The 20,401-nt window shown below is 38.7% G+C and overlaps 1 pseudogene; it reads left to right on the forward strand.

Moving 5' to 3' along the window:
• The first annotated feature begins 12,752 nt into the window (after positions 1-12,752).
• LOC122310034 lies at positions 12,753-16,666 on the forward strand (annotated as a pseudogene).
• The last annotated feature ends 3,735 nt before the right edge of the window (positions 16,667-20,401 follow it).

Here is a 20,401-nt window from a genome sequence, read left to right on the forward strand (position 1 = left end):
AAAAGAAATACGTAGCAGATAACGAAAGTCATGACTAAGTACCAGAATTTTTCTTGTTTAATACAAACCTGTTCAAAACATACATAAATAAATATTACAAAACACAAATATAGTTTTAAACCAAATACAAAACATAAACTTCAGCACCCCGGCGGAGCCGCATCCTCGGGCTCAGCCTCCTCCTCCTCATCCTCGATCTCTGCACCAAAATCTACGGTACCAAAAATGGTACCGCAGGTAAGTAAAATCCAAACACCACCAGATAAAAACATATAGAACTCATACAATATGCATGAAAGAATGCCAATGCACAAAACCCATAAAATCATATTTTTCCACGCACGCCAAAATCCTATTTGGCCCAAAACATAACCTTTCCAAAGATCACGCCAAAAGTCACATTTGGCCCATATCCAACTCAATCCATTAACCCATTAATCCGTATGCACCATGATCTCCCCTAGGGGTCATCTGTACATCCTGGCTCCAGTGTCACACCGCAGGTAACGACCTTGCATGTGACACCTAAACGAGCGATGCCCAGTTCTGCGCCCTGCGCGTTCGTAGTAAAGTATCCTCTAACCCTCGCCAGCGAAGGGTCACGGAGTCGGTGCGTAGAGCGATGCCCGGTTCTGCGCCCGGCATGTTCGTAGCCAAGCATCCTCTAGCCCCCGCTCCCATCGTCGCCTAGCAACAACTCAGGGGACGTCACTCAATTTATTACTCTCTCGAGTGACCAGAGGAGCTCCACTGGGATAATACCCAATCCCAGCTTGGGGTCGTGATACACACGCACCCGAAAATCCACTTACGCCAATAAAATAGGATTTTCTCAAATTAAATAAAACGCACGCGCATGCACCATGTAAATGCGATTTCAATGCACAAAACGATCAACCAACCATAAATCAATAAAACAAGCAACTCCGTCTTCCATCCATCCGACCCCTGAACTCCTCAGACTCAGTTCAGAATCAGCCAACCAACAACAAATAATTATTGAATGAGAAAAATATATTTAAATCTAAAAGTAGGGTTTGAAAAATACTTACAGTGCTATATGGTATTTTTAGAAAGCTCGCGGCGTTGCAAATGGCGGAAGAAAAGCAACGTAACAGTGAAATTTCACTGTGGCCGTGGGTTGTAAAATACCCGCTTTTGATTGGGGACAAACCAAGGCTCGAAATTGATAGGGAATGGTCTAAAGATGTTTATGAAGCTAGTGGAAGTAGAGTTTGGCCGTGGGTGGTGGCGAAAACGGCGGAGAAAGGGTTGAAATATCCAAAACGGAAACTAGCTCGTGGGAGCTGTTCTGGTGACTGTTAGAGGCCGGAAATGGGTGGGTTAGGACGGCAAGGAGTCGGTGATGAAGTGGTGAAGAGGTGGTGATCGGAGGTGGAGCGACGATGGCAGATCGGAGCAAAAACCTTGTGGCTTGATGGGCTTTTTCCGGCTAAACGGCGGCTCCGTTGGCGGTGAAAATTTGTGGGGTGATTCATCGGAGGGAGGGGAAGAAAATGGTGGGGGTGGTGTGCCGCACAGTGGTCGGAGGCGGTGGTTCTAGGCGCAAGGAGTGATCGGGGTGAAGGAGAGGAGAGAGAGAGAGCGCACAGGAGAGAGAACCGGGGAGAGAAAAAGAGAAAGAAAAAAAAGAAAGAAAGAAAAAGAAGAAAAAAGAGAAAAGAGAAAAAAAGAAAAGAGAAAAAGAAAAGATGATGGAAAAGAAATGAGGTCCAATCCTCACTCCGAAACCAAAACAGATCCGCTGAAAACGACATTAAAAAACCGTAAAACGACTAAATAAATAAAACATTACATCAAATAAATTAAAAACCAATTAAAATATATTAATTTAAAATAAATAAAATAATATCTTAATTAAATTAAAAACAACCCTTCAGTGAAAATACACGTAAAAACGGATCGTCACATCCTCCCCCCTTAAAACAAATTTGGTCCCCGAAATTTGCAAGATCAACCACCAACTTAAAACAAGCCACATAATATCACATAAACCACCTGTGACCAAGATTAAGAAATGTACCGTCTTTACTCAAACAAGTATGGGTATTGTTCCCTCATGTCCGCTACTCGCTCCCAAGAGAAGTCTTGAGCTAACGGATCTCCCCATGCCACCTTAACCAAAGGTATCGTCTTGGACCTCAACTGTTGCTCCTTCCAATCTATGATCTGTGATGAAACAACCTCATAAGTGAGATCCGGTTGCAACTGAATATTCTCTGGGTCGACAAAGCGTGGCTCTTGTTGTCCAAAGCTCTTCTTCAGGGATGATACGTGGAAGACATCATGAAAATTTCTAAAATATTATGGCAAAGCAACTCTATAGGCGACGGACCCTACCTTCTCCAGAATCTGAAAATGGCCGATATACCTCGGATCCAGTTTCCTCTTCTTACCAAAATACTTAACTCCTCTCATGAGAGAGACTTTGAGATAAACCCAATCACCTTCTTCAAAAGATAACTCTCTCCTCCTGGTATCAGCTTAGCTTTTCTAGCGACTCTGAGTTGCCACCATTTTATTCCTGATGATCCGAACTTGACTTTGCATCTCTTGAATTATTTCGGGTCCAATTATCCTACTCTCTCCGACTTCATCCCAACACAAGGGCGATATGCACTTCCTCCCATAAAGAGCTTCATAGGGAGCTATCTGAATGGTCGTATGGAAGCTGTTATTAGATGCAAACTCTATGAGCGGCAAATGATTTTTCCAACTCCCTTGAAATTCCATGACACATGCTCGCAACATGTCTTCAAGGGTCTGAATGGTGCGCTCTGATTGGCCATCTGTCTACGGGTGATACGCAGTACTGAACTTCAACTTAGTACCCAAAGCTGCCTGCAAACTCTTCCAGAACTGCGACGTAAACCTTGGGTCTCGATCCGACACTATACTCTTTGGTATGCCGTGCAGCCTCACTATCTCTTTCACGTATAAGCGTGTCAACTTACCTAAGGAATCGGTGTTATTAACAGGCAAGAAATGAGCACTCTTCGTTAACCGGTCAACAATCACCCAGACATAATTTTTCCCACTAGGCGTCCTCGGCAAGCCCACTACAAAGTCCATTGTGATGTCATCCCATTTCCACTCAGGAATAGGGAGGGGTTGGAGCATACCAGCGGGTTTTTGATGTTCGGCCTTGACTTGACGGCATGTGTGGCATTTCTCAACATACAAGGCAATATCCCTCTTCATTCCATCCCACCAATAATTTTTCTTCAAGTCCCGGTACATCTTTGTACTGCCGGGATGAACTGAATAAGGGACGCATGAGCTTCTGCCATGATCCGCTCCTTGAATTCTGAATCTTTGGGGACCACTCTGCGATCTCGGAACCGAAGTATTCTATCTTTATCCATACTATAGTGTAACGGCCCTCGAGATTTTCTGATTCTTTTTCTGATATTCAGCAGCTTCGGATCCTTCCTTTGAAGAGTCTTCAATTCTTCAAAATTAGTTACCCGAATATCAAGAACTGAAGATAAAATTTCTTCTTGTTGTGAACTTTCAATAAGGAGCATTCTCATCCCACAAAGCAAAGAATCCAATTCCGACGGCTCGGCTTCATCTTCCAAGTGCGATTTTCGGCTCAAAGCATCAGCAACTATATTAGCCTTCCCCGGATGGTACTTGATCTCGCACTGGTAGTCACTGATTAGCTCTAGCCATTGCCTCTGCCTCATGTTCAGATTTTTCTGGGAAAACAAATGCTTCAAGCTTTTGTGATCGGTGTATACATCACATGCTTCCCCATACAAAAAGTGCCGCCAGATCTTGAGAGCAAAAACCATCGCAGCCAATTCCAAATCGTGCGTCGGATAATTTTTCTCATGGTCCTTTAGCTGACGAGATGTATAGGCAACAACTCATCCTTCCTGCATAAGGACACAACCCAATCCAAATTTAGACGCATCGCTGAAGACTACGAATGGCTTATGCGATTCTGGAAGCGCTAACACTGGTGCCATCGTCAACTTGTTCTTCAATTCTTGGAAGCTTCTCTCACACTTATTTGACCAAACAAATTCTGCATTCTTCTGAGTCAAAGCTGTGAGAGGTCCGGATAGGCGAGCAAAACCCTCCACAAATCTTCGGTAATATCCGGTAAGTCCCAAGAAACTCCGGATCTCGCGCACTGTAGTCGGACGCTGCCATGACAAAATGGCTTCCACCTTACTAGGATCAACAACCACTCCGTCTCGGGAAATCACATGCCCAAGAAATCTAACTTCCTACAACCAGAATTCACACTTGCTGAGCTTGACATACAACTGGTGTTCTCTCAATTTCCCAAGAACTAGACGAAGATGATACATGTGCTCTTCAACATCTCGAGAATAAATCAGAATATAATCAATGAATACTACCACAAAGGAATCCAGATAAGGTCGAAATACTCGATTCATTAAATCCATGAAAGCAGCAGGGGCATTAGCTAATCCAAACGGCATCACCTTAAATTCATAATGCCCATATCTCGACCTGAAAACAGTTTTGGGCACATCCTTGTCTCTGATCCTCAGCTGGTAGTATCCCAACCTCAAATCAATCTTCGAGAACACAACTGCTCCTTGAAGCTGATCAAATAAATCATCTATCCGCGGGAGAGGATATTTATTTTTTATGGTCACCTTATTTAATTCTCGATAATCAATGCACATACGGAGGGTTCCATCTTTCTTTTTAATGAATAGCACTGGCGCACCCCACGGTGAAGTACTAGGCTGAATAAATCTCTTATCTACCAGCTCTTGCAACTGAGTCTTCAACTCTTTTAATTCAGCCGGTGCCATGCGATAAGGAGCTTTATGTACAGGAGTCGCTCCAGGTTCTAAATCTATAACAAACTCCATTTCTCGAACGGGGGGTAGTCCAGGCAAGTCATCCACAAACACATCGGGGAATTCTTCCACAACTGAAATGTCTGCCAAAGACTTCTTCTCAGACGGCGTAGACACCATCTGAACTAAGAATGCATCCGCTCCCTATGCAATCTCTCTTCTTGCTTGAATTGCCGATATAATTACCGGCTTTTCTTTTAACTTACTCCCCGCAAATTCCAGACAATCACCATCTGGAAGCTGAAAGGTAATTACCCGACTTCTGTAATTAATACTCGCAGAATATCGGTATAGCCAATCCATCCCGAGAATGATATCAAAACCTAACAGCTTAAACACCACCAAATCAGCATCCAAGAACCTTCCATCAAAATTTAACGGGCATCCCAAAGCAATCTTGGAACACCACACCATTTCAACATTGGGTAGAGCTACTACCAATGACTTCGGCAAAGGTTCCGTGACCAAATTACATATCCGCGCAAACGTGGAAGATACAAATGACTGTGACGCACCGGAATCAAACAAAGTGTAAGCATAAAACTCATATAAACGGATTCTTCCTGAACCAAACACATTAACCCATGAAATCTAAAAACAAAGGAGAAACCAAATACACCAAAAATTAAATCCAACATAAAATTAAATTAAATCCATACCTGTAATTACTCCAGCATCATGGGTCACTGGTGCCTCATTATCAACATCTCCGGGTGTGACAGCATAAACCCGGGCTTGCACTGCTTGTCTTGGATTTGTTCTTCCTCCGCGTCTACCTCCACGGCTTCCTTGAACTCTGACGGGGCACTCACGGGCAATATGTCCCACTTGGCCGCATCGGTAATGTAACAGCCCGCTAGAAATTCAATTGTGAAATTTCTATTAATTTTAGGAATCTCGTGAAAACCCCATAAGTTTTCACGAATCCATTAATCGTATAGGTTTTTGTCTAACTACATAGTTAGTGTTATTATTTACTATGGTATCAGAAGTGTGTTTTTGATTATTGGAGATAGTTAGAAGGTGTCAAAATGTATTATGGTTTGTGCCATTAGACTCGAAGGGTTATTTAAAGTCTTATGGCGCAATAACATTTTTTCATATTTTCGGACAAAACGTCTGTTGAAAACTGTAGATATTATTGGATAAAAAGAAATATCTTGAGGTAATTTTCATGAATATTATTGGGTAAAAATATTTTGAGTTGATTTTTTATAGATATTATTAGATAAAAATATCTTAAGTTATTTTTTTGTAGATACTATTGGATAGAATATTATGAAATAATCTTTTATAGATATTTTGGGTAGGAGAAAACTACACTCAACTCTCAACTCCAGCCTCATCTCTTCCATATCTCATCCATAAGTATCTCTAGCCACCTCTCCCCATGAAATTATCTTCATTTACACTTTCCATTGAAAGAATATCAAACACTCTCTCTCGGAGAGCTTTTAGGAGGTCTTTTGCACACCCATTTCGAAGCTTTTGTAAGTGTTTTATCATAAAGTCTCTTTCATATAAGTTGTTCCTTTTTGAGTTTAGTTTACATGGATATCTTATTTGCCCCATTTGAAGATCATTTGGTTAGTCAAATATTGTGTAAACTATACAAAGGTCATTCTGGGAGATAAACTGGAGAATATGTTATAGTTTGGAGTTTTTGACCAAGCTAATGGATAGATATTGGTCCGAAATTTTTATGGAGTATTGTTAACATGTATATGTGACTATTGGTTGATGATTTTTGCATGATTAAAGGTTTTGATGAAAGATCTTCTTAGATTTAGAAACTTAGAAACTGGAAGAAGAAAAACAGTTTCTATTTTGAGAAAGTTTAACTCTTTGGTGGTCTAAACCTATTCTAATGACTTTAATAACTTTATTGGAGGATCCTAAGTATCTTATATACATGTTATATTATTATTTTGAAGATATTTGATGTTAGTTTCAAAGATATGAAATTTTATGCAAAGAGATATTCAAATAAGCCAAAGTGTAGATATTCTTGGCTAAATTTATGTTTTGGTTAATTTCTAACCATGTGATCTTGAATTAGAAGCTTATATATGTTTTAGGACATCTTTTTAAACCATGTGATGGTTTGGTTTGAAGATCATATATTTATAAGTCATAGATCAAGAGATTTATCAAAACTAGTTGAGGAAAAAGTTTCTGTTTTTGGACTAAGTGTAAAACCAAAAACTCCAAATGTTATTTTGTGATTTTGGTGACTTTAGTTTGATGATTTAAAGCATGGTTGATGTTAGGATGATATTATGAATATGTTAGAAGTAAGATTTGATTTTTGAAATTCTTGGAGATGTTTTGATTTAAGGTCAAAACTTGTGATTCAAGTGCTTGGATCTGTTTACAAAAAAGTTTGGTGTTAATTATTAGCTTTTTCTAAATGGATGTTTTAAGTATGGTTTTGAACTTAGGATTGGAAGATGTTTGTTGCAAAATTTTGGTTTAAGCATGAGTTTTGAAGTTGGAAGGAATTGCAACAAAAATCAAGGGAAATGACCTATGGATGTTTCGGCCATAGTGTGTTCTTCATAGTTGTGTTTTGTTTTAAATTTTTCTGAGTTGATATTTAAGTTTAGGACAAAATTTATATGAGGAATGTAAATTTTGAAAACTTTTGGAGTTAGTATGCAAAATCCTTAAGTTATGGGTAAAACGGTCATTTTCCTACATGTAGAGAGTAAAATGAAAATTTTACTCTTTAAGTTAGTATTTTCCATATTTCAAATTATTAGTGATTTAGTTCTAACTTTTAGAATCACTAATTACAGTTCCTCGTGGTCGCACTTGAAGTTTTATAAGAAACGCGGAGATCGAGGTAAGTTAGCTTTTAACTTACTAGCAGTCTACTGTGTATGTGTGCTAAGTAAAGGAACTACAGTGTATGTATGTATGTTATCATATATGTCATGCCATGCCAAGTTATCACGTAATTGTCTATTATACAGAATTTATTCTGTTATCAATTTTTATCTGTTGCATAATATATTCTATCATGTATTATTGTATATTACAAGTATGTCATGTTAAATATGTTGTCTATTATATCTTATGCCATGTTACAAAATGTTTCTATCTCAAGCTGATCATGTATTTCAAGTTATGTTCAAGTCACGTTATGTTACGTCAGGGCTTCAGTCATTTCGTATTCCAGTCACGTTTCATCTTGATTACTTATGTATGGGGTCACAGCAATTGTGACGCATACACTACGTGAGACACAACAATTGTGACACGTAGAATACATGGGGCCACAACAACTGTGGAGTATGTTTTACACGTAGAATATATAGGGCCACAACAACTGTGGAGTATGTATTTTTCATGTTAAGTCAAGTTTCAGATCAAGTTCATGTCAAGTCAAGTTCAGTTCATATTTCAATTTAAATTATGTCAATTATACTATGTTGTACGCCAAGTTATGCGTTAATTACTTATGAATTTGATTATGCATTTATGCTTTTACTGTCATCCATGCATCATTAGCTTGTGTGGAAGTTTTTTGTTAACTTACTGAGATTTGTAATCAAATCTCATTTTGGTAGTCCCAACTACCATTCCCCCCGAATGGTAGATCTTGTTACAAGACCTGAAGGAGAATTAGGAGCTGATCAACTAGACACAGTTGACTAAGCGATGGTGCGACGTCAATGTTAATATAGTAGTTAACGTAAATTACTACTTGTACAATGGAGTTGCATCTTTAGTAATTTTTGGATCATAACCATTTTGGACTAATGTTGTGATCTATTCAATAGGTCTTTATGTACGAAGTATGTTTTAAGCATTTGAGATATTTTCAATTTGGTGCATAGTATTGCTAAAGAAAAAAATTATCAGCTGTGAATATTGCATAATGTTAGATGCATGTTAGGAACATTGCATCTTATATGTCATGAACGGGAGTAGGTAACCTTGTGTTGCATGTCTCGACGCTTCAAATGTCCGTCCGATTTCAAACGAAATTTGGGGGCGTCACAAGTAACACTGGGGTCCACCACTCAGCCGACACTCACCCTCATGAGCTCTATTACATGCTCTACAAATTGGCACCCGTCCTCCAATACGAACACCTAAGGACGCTTGAGGTCGAGTTCTGGTTCGTTGAATAAATTTCTGAGGCGAACCCGAGCTGCTTCTTTCGCCAAAAAAACTCCGCCTCTTATGCCTTGGAGGGGAGCCCATACTCAGATTATTCTCTCGCTCTATAAGGGTGGCCACATCCACTAAGTCCTGAAAAGTGGATATCTGGTGACTGACCACCATACGGCGTATATCAGGGTGTAGTCCCTCCTGAAAACGCTCAGCTCGCATTTCCTCTGTGGAGATGAGATGAGGAGCAAATCGCCCAAGTTCTATAAATCTTTGGGCGTACTGTTCCACTGTCGTGCTCCCTTGGATCAAATTTGAGAACTCTCTTACCTTTTGCTTCCTTACAGAAGCGGGAAAGAAGCGATCATTAAACTCTTTTTTGAAGCACTGCCAAGTCACCATGGCGAAAGATCCCAATTCTGATTTTAGCATCACCCTCTTGGTATCCCACCAATCAGAAGCGGTGCCTTGCAACAGATAGCTGGTGTAGAGTACCTGTTACGCCTCGGTGCAACCACACACCTCAAAAGTTCTTTCCAAGTCCTTGGTCCACTTTCCAGCTTAAAGTGGATCCTCTTCTCCAGTGAAGTGTGGAGTTCTATGCGCCAGAAAGCGCTCATAGGTGCATCCGGCTTGCACCATGCTACTAGATCCTCCTGGGTATAGCCAAGGCCCTCCCTGATGTGGCCAAGGACCTCCTGGTTGTGGCCAAAGCCCTTCTTGTTGTGGATATGACCCTCTTGTTGTGGCCAGGGACCCCTTTGTTGTGGCCAAGGTCCTCCTTATTGTGGCCAAGGCCCTATCTGCTGTGGCCTAAAATTCTACTGCATAAACTCCGTCATCTGCCGTATTGCTTGGGCTATGGAGTCATCTCTTGATGTATTGTCCCGTGGCTCCTGAGTAGATTTCCTTGGTCTCACCATTTTTCCTGCCATCACAACCTTTGACCCCCTTTAAGAAAACAAAAACAAATAAAACCAACAACAAACAAAAACAAAAACCAAAGACCAACACCACATAACAAGAAACAAAAAGAAACCAGCTTGCAAAAATATAACCAAATAAATAAAAACAAGCAAACAAGCTCAAACAAATAAAACAAATCAAATAGCAACTTTACTTAACATAATTTTTAAAACACAACCTTAAAAAAAAAATTCTGGTACTACCTACGGGACATGTGGTTTTACCCAGAGCCAAACCGCTCTGATACCACCTGTGACGCTCCCAAATCCCCATGCACAGACACGAGAAAATCGAGACGTCCAGATGATGACATCACAGGTCATCATCCTATCGACGAGTATCAAGTGTGTGTAAAAGCAACAAATATGCAAAAAGAAATACGCAGCAGATAACGAAAGTCATGATTAAGTACCAAAATTTTTCTTATTTAATACAAAGCTGTTCAAAACATATATAAATAAATATTACAAAACACAAATATAGTTTTAAACCAAATACAAAATATAAACTTCAGCACCCCGGCGGAGCCGCGTCCTCGGGCTCAGCCTTCTCCTCCTCATCCTCGATCTTTCCACCAAAATCTACGGTACCAAAAATGGTGCCGCAGGTAAGTAAAATCTAAACACCACCAGATAAAAACATATAGAACTCAAACAATATGCATGAAATGATGCCAATGCATAAAACCCATAAAATCATATTTTCCACGCACGCCAAAATCCCATTTGGCCCAAAACATAACCTTTCCAAAGATCACGCCAAAAGTCACATTTGGCCCATATCCAACTCAATCCATTAACCCATTAATCTGTATGCACCATGACCTTCCCTAGGGGTCATCCGCACACCCTGGCTCCAGTGCCACACCGCAGGTAACGATCACGCATGTGACACCTAAACGAGCGATGACCAGTTCCGCGCCCCGCGCGTTAGTAGCAAAGCATCCTCTAGCCCTCGCCAGCGAAGGGCCACGGAGTCGGTGCGTAGAACGATGCCCGGTTCCGCGCCCGGCACGTTCGTAGCCAAGTATCCTCTAGCCCCTGCTCCCATCGTCGCCTAGCGACAATTCAGGGGACGTCACTCAGTTTATTACGCTCCCGAGTGGCCAGAGGAGCTCCACTGGGATAATACCCCATCCCGGTTTGGGGTCGTGATACACACGCACCCGAAAATCCACTTACGCCAATAAAACAGGATTTTCTCAAATTAAATAAAACGCACGCGCATGCACTATGTAAATGCGATTTCAATGCACAAAATGATCAACCAACCATAAATCAATAAAACAAGCAACTCCGTCCTCCATCCATCCGACTCCTGAACTCCTCGGACTCAGTCCGGAATCAGCCAACCAACAACAAATAATTATTGAATGAGCAAAATATATTTAAATCTAAAAGTAGGGTTTGGAAAATACTTACAGCGCTATATGGTATTTTTAGAAAGCTCGCGGCGTTGCAAACGACGGAAGAAAAGTAACGTAACAGTGAAATTTCACTGTGGCCGTGGGTTGTAAAATACCCACTTTTGATCGGGGACAAACTAAGGCTCGGAATTGATAGGAAATGGTCTAAAGATGTTTATGAAGCTAGTAGAAGTGGAGTTTGGCCATGGGTGGTGGCGAAAATGGCGGAGAAAGGGCTGAAATGCCCAAAACGGAAACTAGCTCGTGGGAGCTGTTCTGGTGACTGTTAGAGGCCGGAAATGGGTGGGTTAGGACGACAAGGAGTCGGTGATGAAGTGGTGAAGAGGTGGTGGCCGGAGGTGGAGCGACGACGGCAGATCGGAGCAAAAACCGTGTGGCTTGATGGACTTTTTCCGGCTAAACGGCGGCTTCTTTGGGGGTGAAAATTTGTGGGGTGGTTCACCGGAGGGAGGGGAAGAAAATGGTGGGGATGGTGTGCCGCACGGTGGCCGGCGGCGGTGGTTCTGGGCGCAAGGAGTGATCGGCGTGAAGGAGAGAGAGAGAGAGAGAGAGAGAGAGAGAGAGAGAGAGAGAGAGAGAGAGAGAGAGAGAGAGAGAGAGAGAGAGAGAGAGAGAGAGAGAGAGAGAGAGAGAGACCGGGGAGGGAAAAAAAGAAAGAAAAAAAAAGAAAGAAAGAAAAAGAAGAAAAAAGAGAAAAAAGAAAAAAAGAAAAGAGAAAAATAAAAGATGATGGAAAAGAAATGAGATCCAGTCCTCACTCCGGAAACTAAAACAGATCCGCCGAAAACGATATTAAAAAATCGTAAAATGACTAAATAAATAAAATACTACATCAAATAAATTAAAAACTAATTAAAATATATTAATTTAAAATAAATAAACTAATATATTAATTAAATTAAAAACAACCCTTCAATAAAAATACACGTAAAAACAAATCGTAAAAACAAGTACTCGCATCAATCGTCACTTGGTTGTCTGATAAACCGAGTGTTATAAAATAAGACACAGAGTGGACAATGATTAGGGAAAAAATAAAATAAAATACAAAAATGCAATTTGTTGGTAGTGCTATCAAAAAAAGTTGAACCACGTTAGTTATCATGCTAGAGCCATCGCCACCGCTAGGCTTAAGGATTTTTTTTTTAAAATTATTTTTTAATACTTTTAAATATTAAAAAAATATAAAAAATTTATAATAATATTAAATAATTTTTTTTTGATCATTAAGAAAAAAAAAAAAAAAAAAAAGCCAGCGGTCGCCTAAGCATTTCCCTAGTTCTAAACAAAATCTGCCGCCCAAGATTATGACTCTGTCTTTGTCCCTGCTTGGGAGTCTTTCTGTTATTTCTCCCGCGGTGGAGCGGTGGCCTAAGCATTTCCCTAGGACATGGACCTTTCCTGTTGGATTGATCTTGAAGCGAGAGAGAGAGGAGAAAAAAGAGAGAACCAGAAAAAGTTGGACCGATTGATGAGCCTTCTCTATTTGCCAGACAGGAAGAAGTCATTATTTGTCCAAAAAACTTAAATTTATATTCGATCTAAGGGAATCAATCCACACAGACTAAAGATGGAAGTGAATCAAATTCTCTACATGAATGGAGGAGATGGAGAAACAAGCTATGCCAATAACTCCTTAATTCAGGTATTATCTCTCTTACTCACAGAAACAGAGCCACGATTTGCAATGTCTTTAGTCATTCTCTTCATCCATTTCCTTATTCCGATAGAATAACTATTGAACCACTTGATTTTTCTTCCAGAAAGGGGTGATGCTCAAGGCAAAGCCAATCTTAGAAGAAAGCATAGTACGGCTCTCTCTAAGCAGCAACTTCCCCGAGTGTGTAAAACTGGCAGATTTTGGATGTTCATCAGGACCCAACACGCAAAACCTGAATTGTTTCCATGAATGCGTACTGGAATATAATGCAGAACTTAATTCTGGTGTTGAGAAGTGTGACCAGAAATATTAAACATTCTTGGTCATGGAAATGGTGATAAACGAGTACTTGCCTTCCTCATCCTCCAAATATTCTTCTATCTTATTGGAAAATCTTTCAAACAAATCATCCATGATCTCTTCTCCACAATGACCCACCAGCATCGATTCTGCAACCACCCTTATACTCATGGCCACATACTTGCCTCTACCGGGTTTTTCAAAACTAATCTCTCTGTTACTCATGTCATCCATGTTACAATCCCAGTCCGCTTCAAATGTTTCAAATCGATGAATGTTAAAGGTTCCTTCTGTTTGTATCACGGCCTTAGCTTCCTCTATAGTAGGTGCATAAAATGGCAGATTGAACCTGTCCAATTTCGCCTCTTCAACTTTTCCCTGCATGGATTAATCCCACTTATAATAAGAAATACACATGATTGAAAAACAACCATTTTGTTTGTTGTGCCTCCGGCCTGTCCAAAAATCACACAAGACGATACTTAAGTGGTTCAGCAAATTTTCTACGTCTACTGGAGCCTCTTTTATAGAATTTGTATGAGATTTACAAAAAATCTACAAATTCTCATCTCTTCCTCACGTCTCTCTTACTCTCTGATTTTTCTCTTCTCCCCCACCGCCCCACTCTCTGCACAATTAAGCTCTCCTATTTATAGGAGAGCAAACCTCTATGATGGCCTGTATCTTCTGACTTTGCTGGAGGGTGGGTGCCTAGTAAAACAAACCATGGTGGGTGGCCTAACAAAAGTGATGCCTAACAAAACAAAGCACTTAACAGTGCATATGCAGCAGGCCACTTGCATTTACACTTGGATTGACTCAACATTGTTTGCATTAAAAAGTCCTGTGTTTGCCTGCCCTTAATGCAACTAAATCAGCAAAGAAAAAGAAGAAAATAATTGTACTGTACCTCTAGGACCATGTCATTTAGAGTGATTCCTAATAACTCCCAGATGGAGCAGCTTTGGTTGCTAGAAGAATCAGCTTTCCTGGTACTTCCCATCATCACAAGGACCATGTGAGTCTGTGACCACCAGGGACCATCTCTTGCGAACGTGATCTTAAAAATAATGTGCAGTCTTTCTCAAAATGATCCGAGTAGGTTTTAAGCACATTATGGGAGCTTGTCTTTGCTATGTGAATATTACCCTTGTTTAATGGAACCCCTGATTCCCCTACAAGCCCTTCAGGGAACTGCAAATACAATTTTCAACATGTTTGATCAGGTGAATATTTATAGGATGAACGGAGATGGAATCTGCTAGTTTTCCACACAGGCTAGAGATAGAAGTGAATCAAATTCTCAGCATGAATGGAGGAAACGGAGAAATAAGCTATGCCAAAAACTCTTTAATTCAGGTATTATCTCTCTTACTCACAGATATAGTCACAATTTGCAATGTTTTAAGTCATTCTCTTCATCTATTTCGTTCGAAAAACTATTGAACCACTTGATTTTTCTTCCAGAAATGGGTGATGCTCAAGGCAAAGCCAATATTAGAAGAAAGCATATTACGGCCCTCTCTAAGCAGCTTCCCCGAGTGTGTAAAATTAGCAGATTTTGGATGTTCATCAGGACCCAACACGCTGTTGTTGGTTTGGGAGATTATGGACATCATCCATGCAACATGCCAACGGGTTAATCGCAAGGCACCCATGTTCCAAGTGTTTCTTAATGATCTTCCAGGAAATGATTTCAATACCATATTCAGGTCTTTGCCGAGTTTTTATGAGAAACTAAAGAAAGAGAGGGGAAGTGAGTTTGAGCGCGCTTGTTTCATCGCAGGAATGCCTGGAACTTTCTATGGGAGGCTCTTTCCTTACTGTTTTCTTCATTTTGTTTACTCTTCTTTCAGTCTTCATTGGCGTTCCTAGGTTAGCAGTTATGACCTTCACTGTTTCCTTTTGGTGGCCGTAGGATAATCATATTAGAAGGATATATAACACATCGCTCTCATCACTGGAAGAAGAAAAAAAAAAGAAAAAAAAAAAAAAAGAGCATGCTTGGTGGCATTATGGAGATGCTTTTGGTACTGTTTTTCTTCTAAGAAGCATCAAGTCACTAATATTAGTCCAATCTACTTATTCAAATTTTGTTGAAGAAAAACAATTTCACATTACTCAAATGGCAGCAGATCTTTAAAGCATACATAAGCATGGAATTGCTTCCTATAAATATTCACCTGATCAAACATGTTGAAAATTGTATTTGCAGGTCCCTAAAGGGCTTGTAGGGGAATCAGGGGTTCCATTAAACAAGGGTAATATTCACATAGCAAAGACAAGCTCCCATAATGTGCTTAAAGCCTACTCGGATCTTTTTGAGAAAGACTGCACATTATTTTTAAGATCACGTTCGCAAGAGATGGTCCCTGGTGGTCACATGGTCCTTGTGATGATGGGAAGTACCAGGAAAGCTGATTCTTCTAGCAACCAAAGCTGCTCCATCTGGGAGTTATCAGGAATCACTCTAAATGACATGGTCCTAGAGGTACAGTACAATTATTTTCTTCTTTTTCTTTGCTGATTTAGTTGCATTAAGGGCAGGCAAACACAGGACTTTTTAATGCAAACAAAAGGGTTGTTTTTCGCTCATGTGTATTTCTTATTATAAGCGGGATTAATCCATGCAGGGAAAAGTTGAAGAGGCGAAATTGGACAGTTTGCCATTTTATGCACCTACTATAGAGGAAGCTAAGGCCGTGATCCAAACAGAAGGAACCTTTAACATTCATCGATTTGAAACATTTGAAGCGGACTGGGATTGTAACATGGATGACATGAGTAACAAAGGGTTTAGTTTTGAAAAACCCGGTAGAGGCAAGTATGTGGCCATGAGTATAAGGGTCGTTGCAGAATCGTTGCTGGTGGGTCAGTTTGGAGAAGAGATCATGGATGATTTGTTTGAAAGATTTTCCAATAAGATAGAAGAATATTTGGAGGTTGAGGAAGGCAAATACACGAATTTGATCATTTCCATGACGAAGAATGGTTAATAATTCTGAGCAGTACTTCTCAAAGTAGATTTTTTTCCCCAACAGTAGGATTAATTCTGTATTATTATATATATCCCATGCATTCACGAAAACAATTCAGGTTTTGCGTGTCCGTAGTCTGAATAAATAGGGGAAGAAATTCCTATGTATATATGTACTGGTATTGTGGACTGTGGAGGCCAGTCCGCCCTTGTATGCGGATTTGATTATCATTCTTTCTATATATATCACTAGCTTCATGCTGATCTATATGGACAGTTGGGCACTGCGTGCCAAGTGAAGTGAACTCTCACACCTGGTTTGCCTGCAATTAATTTCTTTTTTTTTTTTTTTACACGCCCATGCATCAGATATATACTAATTCATTCCTGAAAAGCCACACGTCTTGTAACTTAATAACTTATAATAATTTTCCACAGAACAAGGATCCTGAGATTAGTCTAGAAAGCTGTTAAGATAGGTTTTGTGTTGGTTATAAAGAAGCATATATAATTCTAGTCGCCAGATTCACACATGAACCGGCCTGCATGAGAGTCTCGCAAGTCTTATCAACACACTATAAATTAAGAATCTCATGTACGTCTCCCAAATTAATTATCATTCTGGCAGCGTCGGCCTCCCAACTCAAAAACTCTCTTTCTGTGTGTTTTTTAGTTGGATAGGGTCTGATACTCAATGGCATGGCCTTGGAGGTACGTACGTACAGTTCTGTCTAAATTGTTGCCTAATTATGATCATTAACATCATTCGATTTTTTCTTGCGTCCTCATTCGTGTAGACACGGAGGAAGAGAGTGGTTGTGCGGTGCAGAGAGAGAGAGAGAGAGAGAGAGAGAGAGAGAAGTGCAACGGCATTGGCGGTGGTCGATTCCTAATATAATAAAACAAAAAATTGAAAAAACTATTATTAAAATATCTAATATTATATTTTCTATTTTGACTTTGAGATGGATACTTTAATACAAATTAATGTGAATTAATATCTACAATTCACTTTAATGTGAATTAATATCTACAATAATTTTAACTTTAGCCAAATTCTCAACTTTTAATCAAATTTTAGACTTAACTATAACTAGACGATTGCAAATACTCTAAATTACTTATTGAAAGAGTTTGGTGAATGTTTGGCGAATAGATTGTCATGGATGGAGTTGAACATTTTGTGGAACATGACAGTGGGTTTATTTTTGACATTACTGTCACTGAATAACGTACGTGTGCAACTTTGGCAGTGGGTTTATTTATGCAACTTATGGATACGATATTCAATTCTCCTTAATTAGCACAATGGAGTCTCTCGCATAGTTGAGGAGTTTCTCTTGCTTTAAGCAAGGACAGTCTCTTGGTTCTCAAAATCGAGGGGTTTTAGTTTTGTTATCTCTTTCCTTAGTCTATTCTCAGGGTGTGAGTTAATACTTCACAATTCTGATTTGGCTGGAGTGAGAAAGATGGTTTCAAAGAAAATGCAAACTAGAAAATTATCCCACTGAAAAATCGGGCTGGATGGAAATGGAAGATGCTATAATAGAGAAATGAGGAAGACTTAAACTGACTGAGCGTGAACAAACAGATCTTCAGTTCGATCTGTCTACAGAAGAGGTGGCATTCAGATGAGGCAACATGTGTCTACTTGGGCTCATAGTGGCAGAGAAAGTGATAAATGGTGAAGCTTTCAAAGCATCAATGAGAAATATATGGAAGCTACGAGGAGGTCTACAGATCAAAGGAGTAGGCGAAAATCTTTTCCTGATTGAGTTTGAAGAAGCAGCTGATATGCAGAAGATTAAGCTAGGTTGGCCTCGGACTTTTGACCACCAACTGCTTTGCTAAAAGGAGTATAATGGCATGGTCTCACCTAAGGATATGGTTTTTGAAAATGAACCAATATGGGTTCAAGTCCACAATATTCCGCTGGGTGGAATGACCAGATAAGTTGGAGAACAGACAAGGAGACAAGTGGGAGAAGTCTTAGAAGTTGATGTAGACGAAGAAGGTGTGGGATGGAGGCCTTAAATATAGTGACAATCAATCATCTTTCAAAATTTTTAAAATATTTATGCACATGTGGAAAATATATTTTAATGCTTTATGATAAAATATTAATTTTAAACCTTAATCCTAATTTTGAATTTTTAAGAGATTTACAATATTACTCTATGAGTTTTAATGTGAACTTGTTCCATTTGTACTCATGCTTGATTCCTTGATGTGCTTAACTCCATTGTGTAGACAACTTGAATTTGAAACTCATTTATTTTTTGAATTCATTTGTTATTATCAAAATCCATGTGCAGATATATAATTACACGAAACTTGAAATCTCGGGTTCAACAATATCCCCCTTTTTGATGATGACAAATACTTGATAGAACCTAAAACTTGTATTAATACTTAAGCTCCCCTGAGAATGAGCATTAGTCTTTCAAGCAAAAATATAAATATAATTCTAAGCATATATAACAAGTTTAGCAATTCAAACAATGTTGATGTTCTAGTCTAAAACTTCTCCCCCTTTTGGCATCATTGAAAAGGATCTGCAGCAAGTAAATAGACTAAAGAAAATAGTGTTAGTAGAAACTGTAGATAGTTGAAAAATTGGAGCCGCCCGTGACACGACAAGTGTGGCTAGAGATTTGATCAATTGCCTGATGTTGTTGACAAATAAGATTGAGGGTTCTGAGTTTCTATTAAAAAAAATGATCATTTTCATCCATCTGATACCATATAAAATCAATTTTAAAATTCATCCAATTCATATCAAATTTTATTCTCATCTTTATAACTCATCTGCATTCTTTCAATATTTTCGCTTTAAGGTTTCAATTCTTTTCTCAATGGCTCATTCTTATAACATTTCTCTAGATCCATCAATGAGGTATTTTACACTTCAACCTCCTATCCTTTCTACAGCTGCCATTGGTGCCATATTGTAGCAAGAAAATAATAATTTGGCTAATAAGTTAGATTCTAATGCTATCTATGACGTGGTGAGTCTCGGGACTCGCTACTTGTCCTTTATTGTTTTTTTTTTCCAACGGTTACAACTCAGAAACCATGAGGTTGAAATGCTTAAAGAATAAATTGTTGTACTTTAGCGAATTGTTCAAGAGTCTCATACAAGGGAATGAATCATTCGGCATAAGAATAAACAGTTGAAATCTCTATTAGATTTTTCATTCCACTTGCCAGTTCTCATGGATAGGGATGACATGATATACCTCAAGTTTATGTAAAAGTATTTAAAAAATCTCTCTTTATTTTTATTGACTCTGGTCTATCTTTTAAGAGATATTCATAGCATGCATCATACATCTCTCTCTTCTAATCATACATAATCTATCTTTTGATAAAGATTTTGTGAAAATATCTGTTAACTGATCGTGTGTGTTTGTGAACTCTAATACTATATAGCATTTTTGCACATGATATCGAAAAAAATGATATATTATTTCAATATACTTAGTTCTAAAACGTTGTATTGGGTTCTTTGAAAGATTTATAACACTTGTATTATCACATTTGATTGGAATGTGATTATACATAAATTTAAAATTTTCAAGTTGTTGTTTTATGTAAAGAATTTGAGCACAACAACTACTTGCAGCAACATATTCTGCCTTAGCAGTAGATAATGTAACAGAATTTTACTTTTTACTAAATCAGAAAACTAGTGCATAACCTAAGACAAACCAATTACTTCATGAACTATCATTATAATTTCTAGGTGGCAGTTTCAAAACTTATTCATAGCCATTACATGGAATTATTTATATATATATTTTTATGTGAACTATAAAATAAACTTCAATCTCTCAATATAGAGTTAATGACTTCAACAGTGTTGTATATATTATCTTTCATTTTAAAAGAAAATTAAAGCCAAAAAAAAAAAAAAAACTGAAATAGCATACGAGGGCAACTTTTATGATCATTAATCATTTAGTCAATTCAAAAGCTTTGAAAATGTTTAATATTAACATTTTGTTGTGCAAAAATTTTGTATTTCATATCCTTAATTGATTTTCCTCTTTAAGTTAGGGTTGAAAGTTAAAAATAAAAAAAAA

Source organism: Carya illinoinensis, chromosome 5, assembly GCF_018687715.1.
Source record: "Carya illinoinensis cultivar Pawnee chromosome 5, C.illinoinensisPawnee_v1, whole genome shotgun sequence".
Taxonomy (NCBI): domain Eukaryota; kingdom Viridiplantae; phylum Streptophyta; class Magnoliopsida; order Fagales; family Juglandaceae; genus Carya; species Carya illinoinensis.